At 34.9% G+C, this 12,542-nt stretch overlaps 1 protein-coding gene across 15 annotated transcripts in view; it reads left to right on the plus strand.

Annotated features, from left to right (window-relative positions):
- The window catches only part of Ptpn13 (protein tyrosine phosphatase non-receptor type 13), a 143,347-nt gene that overhangs the window by 49,774 nt on the left and 81,031 nt on the right, over positions 1 to 12,542 (plus strand). The gene's annotated exons all lie outside the window — the stretch shown is intronic.

Genomic DNA, 12,542 nt, shown 5'->3' on the forward strand with positions numbered 1-12,542 from the left:
TGGCTCCATAACCACCAATTCAAAATCACATTTCAGGGTACCACTCCTGGAGCATCAGAGTTTTGTCTGAAATAATTTGGAAACTATACTTCTAAAATTGTAGTGATAAGGTTTATAAATTCAGAGTCAGCCTAGATTTGAATTAGTTCCCCCTTTTAGTATTTGTATGACCTTCACTTCAGCAGTTGAGTGATCACTTCAAGTCTAAGTTGTTCCATCTGGAAAATAGACGTTCAAAAATGGATCAGTTTAAATTAGGTAAAGAATGTAGAGTGAGGGCCAGGGGATTTAGCTCAGTGGTTCTACCGCCTGCCTCGTAATCACAAGGTCCCAAGTTCGATCCCTGGTACCAAACAGAAAAAAAAAAGAATCTAGAGTGATTAAACAAATTATTGCATTTTTATGAAATAACTTTATACATGATAAATTCTAGCTGGGTGTGGTAGCACATGCATGCAATCCCAGCAATCAGGAGGCTGGGCAGAAGGATTCAAAGTTCAAGGCTGGCCTAAACTATATGTGGAATTCAAAGCTAGCCTGAACTACAATGAGACAGATAGTGGACAGATAAATAAATAGTAAAATTTTAGTATTCTAGGGTAACACTCCATTTCAAAAAATATCTTATTCATAAAAAAAATCAAAATATTGAATGGAATAAAATTATGTTCTAGACATAGGAATAGAGCCTATGTTTAATGTAGATGCAAGAGAAAATGATTATTTCTATACATTTTTTAAAAATTTCTATTCACTTTTAAAGATTAAAGTTTTATAACTGCCTTTGCTTCCTAGACAAACCCTGTGACATAGCTAATTAAAGAGAATTTTACATGCTTTATAGTTCAGAGAGGAGTGACATAATTAAGGATCACGTTTATCTTTAAGTTCATTGATCCAGTACAGTATATTCAACTGATAGATTACTTTTAAAATATTCTGCTAAAAGCCTGTTGCTCTATTATTTAAGTTTAAACAGCTGATCACTCAAGAATTGTGCTTTACTAAAATAAACTTTGCAATCTTTTGGTCAATTCAGGAGTTACAGATTAGTAAAAAGTTTTGGAAGTATAAGAAAATTATTGAATACTTAGTTGATATTATGTGTTTGCATAGTAGTATATAAGTTTGATGGGGGGGGCAGTGCTGAGGATTGATCCTAGGACCTCATGCTACTCATGCTAGACAAGAGCTCTTTGATTGAGCTACATCCCCATCCCTTTTGTTTTTATTTTGAGACAAGAACTTACTAAATTGCTCAGACTGGCCTTAAATTTGCAGTCTTCCTGCCTCAGCCTCCCAAGTAACTAGGATCACAGACATGTGTCACTGTGCTGCACTATAACATGCATTTTCAAAAGCACTAGCCAACTTTATCAAGTAGTGGTATCTATTTTTCATCTGAAAAGATTGAAAGTCTTACGAAGGAAGAAAATTTAGAAATTAATTTATTCAGAGTTTCACTATATAATGTTAGGAATATTTACAATAATGAGTAGGCAGTTTCCTTAGCTCAGAAGTCTCCCATTTCAGAAGTTACATATCATACCTGTGTAGTGTTGCGCAGTAGCTGGGATAGGAACAGTACTATAACCTAGGCTACATAAGAGCACCCTCTCATGGAGACATTAAGTAACAAAATTTTGTCCGTTGTGAAAAAAGACAAGTTTCAATGATTCAATTACAGAAAACCATAATAGTCTAAAAGACTAAGCCAGGCATGGTGGCGCACACCTGTGATCCCAGCACTCGGGGAGGCTGAGGCAGGAAGATTGCTGTGAGTTCGAGACCAGCCTGGGCTACACAGTCAGTTCCAGGTCAGCCTCAACTACATAGTGGGACTCAAAAAACCAATCAATCAATCAATCAATCAATCAGTAAATGTATGTCTAAATAGTGAAAGTACTTACCAAATCAGATGAGCATTTCCAACATTTAAGAAGTTGTGCACTATCTTTTCTTAAAATGTTAATACTAAAAATAAAATAATTTTTAATGTTCTCAAGTGTGATTTAGATTCAAAAGACTATTTTCCTTAATATTTGCTGTTATATTATGAATAAATGAAATTTAGGGAATTATTTTTGCACTTGAATCTTGATTTGAGAGTTAAAAAGGAAAGACGTCAAGCATATATGGAAAGATGTTTTATCTGTTAATTTATAGTGTAATTGTTTGATATAGTTTGTTGGATTTTTATGGTTACTTATAACAAAAAATCTTAGACTACTATACTACTATGTGATCCTCCTATCATATCAATTACTGTGTGTACATATATATGAGCATTAATGAAACTCAAGTAGACCAACTTCTTTCCAAATATTCATATATATCTGCAAAGTTGATCCATTGTCTTTGTTGAACCTTATTTGTTCAAAAGGTAACTACTTATGAAAAATCATTTCCTGGTTTAGACATTTTAGATTTGTTACAGGAGGTACCAAACAAAAGAAAAGCTTACTTTTTAAAAATAAAATATGCTTTGAATTGTTGGAGATAGAACAGTTTCTATACTGAAACCCTTTTTTGCTATTATTGAAAATTATTCTGAAGCATTCCCCATGTTTTGCCAAAGGATATTTTAAAACCTAAGTAAGCAAAATTGGAAAATGTTGGTTTATTGTGTGAATACATCACCTTCAATAAACTTCTGTTGTCACATTTGCAAGTAGTAATAAATTATGCTTGCTTGAGAAGAAAAAACATTATTTGAAAGGAATGTTTGAGATTTAGAATTCAAAAGAAATAATCATTAGTTATTTAGTTGAGTAACTTGCTGGTCTTATGCTGTGCTGTCTTTTTCTAAAGGTGAAGCAATTTATGTTAGCTGTGCAAACAAGGGTGTAGATTGCTAATATGAAAATTTTAACTAGTGTATGAAGAAAAAGAAAATAATGTAAATTCCACTTCATTTCATTCTCATAAGACATGGGCTTTCTAGATCCCTTTTATGTGATAAATCATTCAGAACAGTGGGTGACATATTGACACATGTCTTTCTAATATTTGTATTTTAAAATAAATGCATAGGGCTAGGGATTGGGCTAAGTGGTTCCGCTGCCTGCTTTGCAAGTACAAGGGCCCAAGTTCAATCCCCGGTACCAAAAAATAAAATAGATGCACTACATAATTTTTGTCATCTTTAAATTTCGTAGATGCTGGTAGATTTAGGTAATGTTAGAAGCAGGTGAGGTCTTAGATCATATGTTATCGAACTATATTCTTGGGCTCAGGAAGATTTAGTAACTTATTAATGATAGCGTGTCAATCATTTTGGGAACTGTAGCATTTACATCATGGATTTTCAGAGTTCCAGTCTAAAGAAGGATTTCTTAGCACATATTACTTACTTACTTTATTTATTTATTTGGTTTCGGGGATTGAACTCAGGACCTTGTGCTTGCCAGGCAGGCACAGTGCCACGGATCTACATCCCCAGACCAAGTTTAATATTTTTTTTTAAAGAAACATTCCAGTGTTCCTTGAGCTAATATAATAACAAGATGAAATTGCTACATTTCTGTTAGTCTTCTGGATTGGCAAGGAGAGTTGTTCAACTAGTAAGAGCACAGCTGTCTTCTTCATCTTCTGGTGTAAACCCTTTCCTTAACACAGGCCCCATTCTCTTGAAAGGAGTCTCTACCTAAATCACCTCCACAGTAGTTCCTCAGCTAACAGCATCTACCAACCAATTAACACAGGGGACACCAGTTTTAAAGTCAAGGACCTTGGAGCTGAAAGGAATCTGGCTCCCATTTAATCCGAACTGCTCATTTGCAGAGACCCAAAAAAATAGGCTAGTTTGCCAGATGACATACATAATTCATAACAGAGCTGTGTTTTTAATCATATATTTCTTGAGCTGAATTAAAAATTTGTCCAGGCTATCATACTGATATTAAGAAGCAATTGTGTGTGTTTCAGTTACATTGCTGGGAAGACATTTTTGCTGCCTGGGAAGTTGAACGTAAATTATATGTATAATTTTTAGTACCGTTGACACAAGATAGCATTATGGGAGAAAGACTAAAAATGAGACACTTTTGGATCTTTCTGGAGTAAAGCAAACTGTAGAGGGCTTAAGATGTAGCTCCATTTTGTTGGATCCCTTTTATGATAATGTTTTGGTTGGGTTTGACGATGGTAAAGCTTGAAGGTGTTTAACCCAACAGCTGATGAGATGAGAGTATAAATTCTCAAAAGACATTGTCTGACATTGTTCACACCGACTTCTTTGGAAACAGGTGAGAGTCAAGAACAAGAAAGAAACTGTAGTTGAAGTTTGAAAATTAACAATGCAAGATTTCTACCACATTAAATTAACAACACTTAAGCTTTCAGATCTCTTTATAAAGCAGTAGGAAAGAGGAAGGGAAAAACATAACAGATTCCCCTCTCCCTCCCTCCCTCCCTCTTCTGCCCTCTCTCCCCTCCCCCTTTACTCTTTCACCTTTTTCACCTCAGCATAGAACTGTCTTTTACTTTTCTCATTATTCCCAATGTGTTCTTTTCTCTCTCTACTGCTCCTCAAAACCTGGTAAGTTGGCTCTTTTCTAATAGTAATGTGTCTGACAAATGTCCCTGTCTCCCTTATGATGCAGTCACCACACACATCCTGCCCATTGCTCTGTGGTTGGCAGGAGGTTGCTCATTATGAGAGATTGACTTGGAATCAGTACTGTGAGTATGGTATGATCAGTACTCCCACACCCTAGGTGGGGACCATGAATAGTCAAATCTGCTCTGTATTCTATACAGTGCAGAGCCATGAAGGAAAGTATAAAGAACAGATAAAACTGTTTTCTACAAAAGAGGCTATGGCTAAAGGTTATTTATTTAATGAAGTATTATTTCATCTTACCTCAAATACTGTTTCCTTCCTTCAAGTGCTGTGACTTCTGATAGTAGCCTAATTTTGTTGTCTTGTGACAGCCTTGTGAACACAGCCTAAAGTCTGCATTGTGCAAGTAGAATATGTAAACCTTTAATGGGGGGAATATTCTCTATCTGGGCAGTCCAACTTACTGGGGGGTTACATGATTGTGATGTTGCTAATGCCATTGAGGAATTAGTTTATTTAAATTTATTCAGCTAGACTGACCTGACTATCATATTGGACAGTGCAGTTTAAGACCATCCTTATATAAAGATGTTTCAATATACAGTATCAACACAATTGAGGAAGCACTTGTTTAGAAGCATTTGGGAAGAGATGAGCAGTAAATTATTTTTGAGTTTAAGAACACAGCTGACAGTTGACACACCTCTTAATTTATCCAAATGAAAAAAATGAAATTGCATTTTCAAACAATAATGAAAGTTAAAATTAAAAACCATTGTAGACATTCCCATATCTGTATTTATAACAGTGTAACATTGATTTTAGACTGACAAAATAATATACTTTGTTGGAAAGTAGGGGCCTAATTTAAATCACAGCATTATTTGTATAGACTTTATTATTTATAAAGTTTTCACCTTAACTGTGCCACCTATGAGAAGTATAGACTGCTGCGTATTAATAAATATTGTAAATGGATCTTGCTAACAATGTCTGTCATCACAGTTTAGACCCAGTAATTTTAACCTACAAAATATGTCTTAATTTCATTGTAGGCCCTATGTCTCTATGATGCAGTTTGTCTCTCTGCCATGCACACCTGAATACACTCCTTTGTTCCATCACCTGAGCACCAGAAAATTTTAGATCCTCATACTTAAAGACTCTGCACATTTGTATCTCTTGTCTCGTCCTTTAGCATTTGCCAATTTCCTGATTCTCTCCTCCCTTTCTTTCTTTCATATTCTCCCTCCCACCTCTTTCCATGTATGTATAAAAAGAAAAAAATATGTGTTTGGACACATAACATGTGTATAATGAAATGTCTATCTGCCTACCCATTTAAAAGTCATTTTACATTTCCATGCTTTCATTCATACAGCCGTCCCTCCTTAAGACTATCAGGCAGTGCCTGGTTTAGAAATCTTTCACCTTCTCAGTTTAGGGTGACGGTCTATATTTTTTCACTGAATTTATTTCTTTTGAATAGTTTATTTCTCCTCCTGCACACCTCAGAAAGTTAGCCTAGCCTAACTCATAGTCATATTCTTCGCATCTGCCATTACACCGAAGCACAGGTGCTAAATAAGTGTTTGCTGATATAACCTGAGTATCACAGAGTGGCTCTTAAGGAACTTTAGTTTATTCAATGATAGTTTTCCAGACACAAATAAAATAATAGTTTCTAGTCAACTATACATATAGTGAGGAGAAATTCAACCTCCTTTTCTGTTTTGTCCAGTTTTGTCTGAGAATAAAATCACATACTCATCAATCATAAGCTAACAACCAATAGCAGATTGAATCAGTTTCCTAGGCACTCTGTAGTCCTTGAGAACTCTAGAAGGGTCAGCAAACTAGAACAACAGAATCCTGCAGGATTCTGGAAGAGCATAAGTCCAAGTCATGGACCAGGTATGTGATTACTACATTGCACAGGAGAAAACAGGCGATCATTTCTTATTCCATTCCTGCCTCTGTGCGAGTTTGACATAGATCAATTTACAGTATACAGAGAGTTTCTTCATATGCCCTTTCTCACGTACATATATTTACACTTGCATGAGCTTTGCTTGTCTAGGTTAAAACATTTTATTTATCATATCTTCCTTCCTCCAAGGGACTTGAGAACATACTGTGTTCTAAAGCATGGTGTAATATAGAATGTGGAACCCATAAAAGGTGCTGTTTCTACTCTCCAGAAGTTAATCTCCTGAAAAGGAAGCTAGAGAAAAAGAACATATGCATATGTGGTGATATTACTTGTGTGTCCCTGCTTTGTTTGAAAATTGAAAGTTTTTTGTTAGGGCTCATATCCTTAAAAATGTGAAGCTTTAAGAATGTTTTATAATTCTGAGCTACAAAAGTACCATTTTAATTCAGTTCTCTGAAGCCCGAATCTGTCACTTCAGTCACATAGTACAGGTAAAGAAAGGCCAACCTAAAAGCAATTATGTAATTCCTGTTGTTGCCTTTGCCTGAGTTGTACTTTCTGCATATTGCTTGTCTGAACTTGAAAATGTGTCACTTGTAAATGATGTTTTTAAATTAAAGTGTGTGCTGGCTTGGATTTACTTCAATGTTAAAGTTGCAGACTGAAAATAGCTTAATGTAAGCCCAAAATATTATGCAAATTTTCATAATCAGAGACTAATGTCCTAAAAACATTTAGGACATTAAATGTGTTTGTGGTCCTGTGCACATTTTTATATATTTAAGTGCAGAGTATATTATGTGATAGCAGAAGTTGTGGCTTTTTGTTGTCAAGATCTCACAACAAAGCACTAACCTACTGAAAACTTCTTTTTATGGTTGCTATATAAAGAGTGTTAATAGGGTAGTAGAGTCACTGTGAATTCTGTTCAGAGGATAGGTTATGATCAAAGGATAATAAAATATTTCTCAAGTTTTTATACTTAAATTCTGGCAAAAATAGTATATACTTAATTATGATAAAATAGTTCTAGAAATTAAAGAATCTTTTCAGTTTTCAGAGTACTGTTTGATTGCAGAATCTCTATAAATGGACTTCTATCCAAATCTTAATTCTGAAAGCAATTCTACTTTAGTCCCTCTTCTTTTCATTCTCTCATGACTATTCTACAAAATGCTTTTGGGAAAGAATATTTTCATATTTTATTTATGTGTTTATATATATAATTTTTTGTGACATGTACCTGGGCTGATTTTACCCTCCCATTTGCTCTTTTACACATTAGTATGTCACTTTAGTCTTTCTTAAAACTTTATTTTCTTCATCTGAAAATTATTCATAGGAAGTCAAAAATAAAGGAAACTATCTAATGAAATGAGGAATAGTTGTGATTCTAAATGGTCTCTTGTACGATGACCTGTACATTGTAAGCTTCATTTAGAAATATGCTCATTGAGAAAAGAAAGTTTCAGACCAACAAATTAAATGAGACTGACTTTATCCCACAAAAGGCAGATACATTCAGTTCTGCAGTTATAATGGTAAAAACTCCAGTTTTTTCTACTAAATTATAACACTGCAATGAAGGCAGCCACATGGGCATTTTATTAAATGTTATTTTATTAAATGGGATGTTATTCATGGATCCAGTGCACGTGATCCAAAAGTTTTAGTGTTCAGAAAATGTATAATATTCTGTAAATATATAAAAGCATCATTTTGTTTTTTAAAAATGGTGTACTCTCTGGCTAATTAAATCACCAGGCTTTGTCGACACTAGAAAATGATATGCAAATATTTATGATACTGTTTGTTATGTGCCCGTTTGGATCCTTGCATAATACTCAGTGTTCTTAAAAATCACCCAGTTGAGGATGAATGGATAAAGAATATGTGGGCTTTATATATAATAGAGTACTACTCTGCCATAAAGAAGGATGAACTTGGGCCAGGGATTTAGCTCAGTGGTTCCACCACCTACCTTGCAAGTGCAAGGCCCTGAGTTTGATCCCCAGTATAAATAATAATAATAATAATGATAAACTTGAGGCATTTTTAGGTAAATGGATGCACTTTGAAAACATAATTTTAAGTGAAATAAATTGGACATACATGTTTAAATATCACATTGTTTCTTTTGTGTGAGAAACCCAAAGAGTAAATAAGGAGCAAAATGGAGGATAGATATTGGGAAGAAAATGTCCAAATGGGAACAAGGGGCGGGGTGGGGGAGATACTGATTAAAAAAAAAGAATGAAAGGAAAGCAATAAAAACAGTTTTGTAAGCAGAGAGGGTAAAAAGGATTGAAGGGAAGGGAGGGGAATGGGGAAAATTAAGATATGTTACATACGGGTCCACACCCCTTGTGAAACGTCACCTCACTGCTGTCACATTCCTAGGATCTGGACAGAATGGATGACACGTAAAATACAGGTAGCAAACCTGTTTGGGGTGTGTAGATCTTCCAAAAATTAAAAAGGGAAAGCTGTTAAGTTGATAGGGCATTTCATCGAAAATTAAGCATGGGCTTAGAAGTGTAGCTCAGTGGTAGAACACTTGCCTGGCATGCACAAAGCCCTGGGACTGTTCCACAGTATCAGGACAAAAAAGGTGAGGGGTGAAAGAAAATTAGATTCTTCCATTTCTCCTGAAGACAGAACAGTGTCTATTGGACACCTTTATGTGTGTGGGTCATGATAAAGACTCAAATTTTCCTGCCCAAATCATCTGTAAGCATAGGAAATGTACTTCTGTATGTGTAACAATGCAAGATTCTCTTGGTGATGACATAATTTTATAATGCTGGAAAAGTTATTTATTATTTAATTTGGAAAAGGAAAACCAGACTAATCTTTTTTGTCAGCATACCTGAGTAGTAAATTTTGGCTTAGGCCTTTACTGAGTACTAAATATTGCCTGGGATTTTTAATCTAATTGTATCTGCCATGCCATTACATAAAAGGAATGTGGCTAAAAACATTTTAAAAGATGCATCACTGCAGAATACAGGAAGCTCATATGCATTCTTTTCCCCCATTCCCTTCTCTTCCCTTCAGTCCTTCAGTAATTACCCTCTCCATTTACAAAACTTTGTTTCTATTATTTTCCTTCCATCCTTTTTTTTGTACCAGGGATTCAACTTGGGTCCTGGAACCACTGAGCTAAATCCCCGGCCCCCATTCTTTTTTTTTTTTTTATTGAGTTTATTGGTACATTTAAGGTACACAGTACAGTTACGTTCATTATTGGGATCTTGTACCTTTACATGACAGGTCTTGGTTCTCATTTTTTCCCCTTGTCCATGCCCTCCCTTCACCCCTTCTCCCCTCCCCATTCCTTTTTTAAAGTCTCTATTCCCTTCCTTTCCTCCCCCACTCCATTCCCATTTGAACATTTTTTTCCTACTTCCCAATATCTTTCCTCCATTTTGCTCCTTATTCACATTTTGGGTTTCTCACACAAAGAAACAATGTGATATTTCAGCATGAGTATCCAGTTTATTTCGCTTAAAATTATGTTCTCAAAGTACATCAGTTTACCTTAAAATGTCTCAAATTTATCCTTTTTTATGGCAGAGTAGTACTCTATTATATGTAAAGCCCACATTTTCTCTATCCATTCATCTGTCAATGGTTCCAAGATTTTGCTAATATAAATTGTGCTACTAAAAATATGAATGCATATATCACTGTGCTATAATTTTTTTTTTAACTCTTTTGGGAAGGTATCTACCAGAATAGCTGGGTCAAATGGAACCTCTAGTTTGAGTTTTCTGAGGAATCTTCATACTGACTTCCATACTAGTTTTTCCAATTTATACTCCTTCCAACGGTATAAAAGGGTTCCTTTTTCCACACACCTTGCCATCATTTGTTATTAGTTGATTTCTTGATGATAGTCATTCTTTCTAGAGGTGGAATCTCAGTGTTGTTTTAATTTGTTTCTCAAATGACCAGTGATTTGAACATTTTTTCATATATTTATTTTTTGTTTGTACTTCTTCATCTGAGAAGTCTGTTCATTTCAGATGTCCATTTTTGGAGTGGGTCTTTAAATTAGGGGGGAGGGTCTTTTTTTTTTTTTTTTAGCTCTCTTTATTTTGGGTTTTTGAGACAGGGTCTCACTATGCAGTTGAGACTGACCTGGAACTCACTGTGTAGCCCAGGCTGGTCTCAAACTCACAGTGATCCTCCTGCCTCAGCCTCCCGAGTCCTGGGATTATAAGCGTGCGCCACCACACCTGGCTTTTTGAGCTCTTTGTATATTCTTGATATTAGCCCTTTGTCTGAGGGATATCTGGTAAAATTTTTTCCCATTCTGTGGGTTATTTCTTTGCTCTGTTGATGGTTTCTTTTGCTATGCAAAAGCTTTTAATATGATGTGATCCCAGTTGTTGGTCTTTGTAACTTTTCCTATGCCATCTGGGTTTTGTTCATATCAGGGTTTTGTTTATAAAGTCTACCTACACCTGTGTCTTCAAGGGTTTTACTTATTCTGTCTTCCAACAGATAGTTTCTTTTAATATTTAGATCTTTGATCCCTTTCATTTTAGTTTAGTGCATGGTGAGAGATATGGGTCTAGGTTTAATCTGTGGAAAGCAGTTTTTCCAGCACCATTTATTAAAGAGGCTGTAAACTGTAATACAGTTGTAATGGGGGACCTCAGCACCACACTGTCACAATAGACAGATCAACTAGGCAAAAAATCAACAATGAAATAACAGAGCTAAACCAGGCTTTTGAAAATGGACTTAGATATCTACAGATTGTTCCATCTAACAACTGAATACATATCCTCCGCAGCACATGGGCCTTTCTCCAAAATAGACCACACACTAGCTCATAGAACATGCTTAAGTAAATAACAAAGGAATTGAAATTGCTCCGTGCATATTATCAGATCATAGTGCAATGAAATTGGAAATCAGTGGCAAAAGAAATCACAAAAACTAAACACATGGAAATCAGACAATACCCTCTTCAACATCCAAATTTTAAAAAATGAAAAGGTCTAAGGATGTAGCCGAGTGTGAAGGTTGAGGGTTTAATCTCCCAGTTTCACACACAATAAAATGGATTATCAAAGTCAAATAAGTTGCATTTATTTGTCTCAGAGAACAAAATCAGAGATTGAAAAAGTTTGCTACTAGTGTCAGTAAACCAAAGAAAAAGAAGACCAAAAGAAAAAAAAAATATATATACATATAAAACAATATAAGACCAATTATAAAACATCACCAAAAAATGGAAATTCAGATTAAATTTATGTATGATCTTACACCAAAATTTGCAGAAATAGTTATAAAATTATAAATTCATTTATTGCCTAATGTGGAACATGGAATTGTTATAACAAAGCCTAACATCCAAGTGACTGGAAGGTCTCCACTCAGTTTGTTGAGAAGGCTTAATGTGACTTCCTAATTTTCTTTGTATTTTATTAAAACCATATTGCCTCTTTAACTCTGGCATTGTTGGTTTTACTGTCTTGAAAGTTGCAATTCTGCATTTGTAATCTGGTTAAGTCTCCTTGGAAAAGTCTCAGAAAACATTAGTATGGGGAGTCTGTAACAATAACACAATGGTATTTTGATGTTCCTTGAAAATAACAGTTCTTCCTAAGTAAGTCTTTTAACTTGTGTATAATGTATTATTAAATATAAACTGGTATTACATGAAACAATTGTTTTCAGTTTTCTGTAATTTTTCAAAATCACATTAATAGTAAACTAGGGGATTTGAAAAATTACTTATTTTACAGTGACACCATTATTAGAAAAAAGTAATGATGGGCCGGGATTTAGCTCAGTTGTGCTGCTGCTGCCTCGTAAGCGCAAGGTCCCAAGTTTGATTCCCAGTACCAAAAAAAAGAAAAAGTAATGGTAAATACCTTGATGTTCAATTCTAAGACTCTTTGCATTATTATGGTATTATTTGCTATTCATGTTCACTGCACACAAAGCTGGTCAAAGTATCAATCTGCTGTATTATGCCTGTTTCTCCAGGTAAATATTATCTCAGGAACAGGATTCAACTTCTTTTCT

The sequence above is a fragment of the Fukomys damarensis genome, unplaced genomic scaffold (assembly GCF_012274545.1).
Source record: "Fukomys damarensis isolate Sample0158 unplaced genomic scaffold, DMR_v1.0_HiC HiC_scaffold_37, whole genome shotgun sequence".
Lineage (NCBI taxonomy): Eukaryota > Metazoa > Chordata > Mammalia > Rodentia > Bathyergidae > Fukomys > Fukomys damarensis.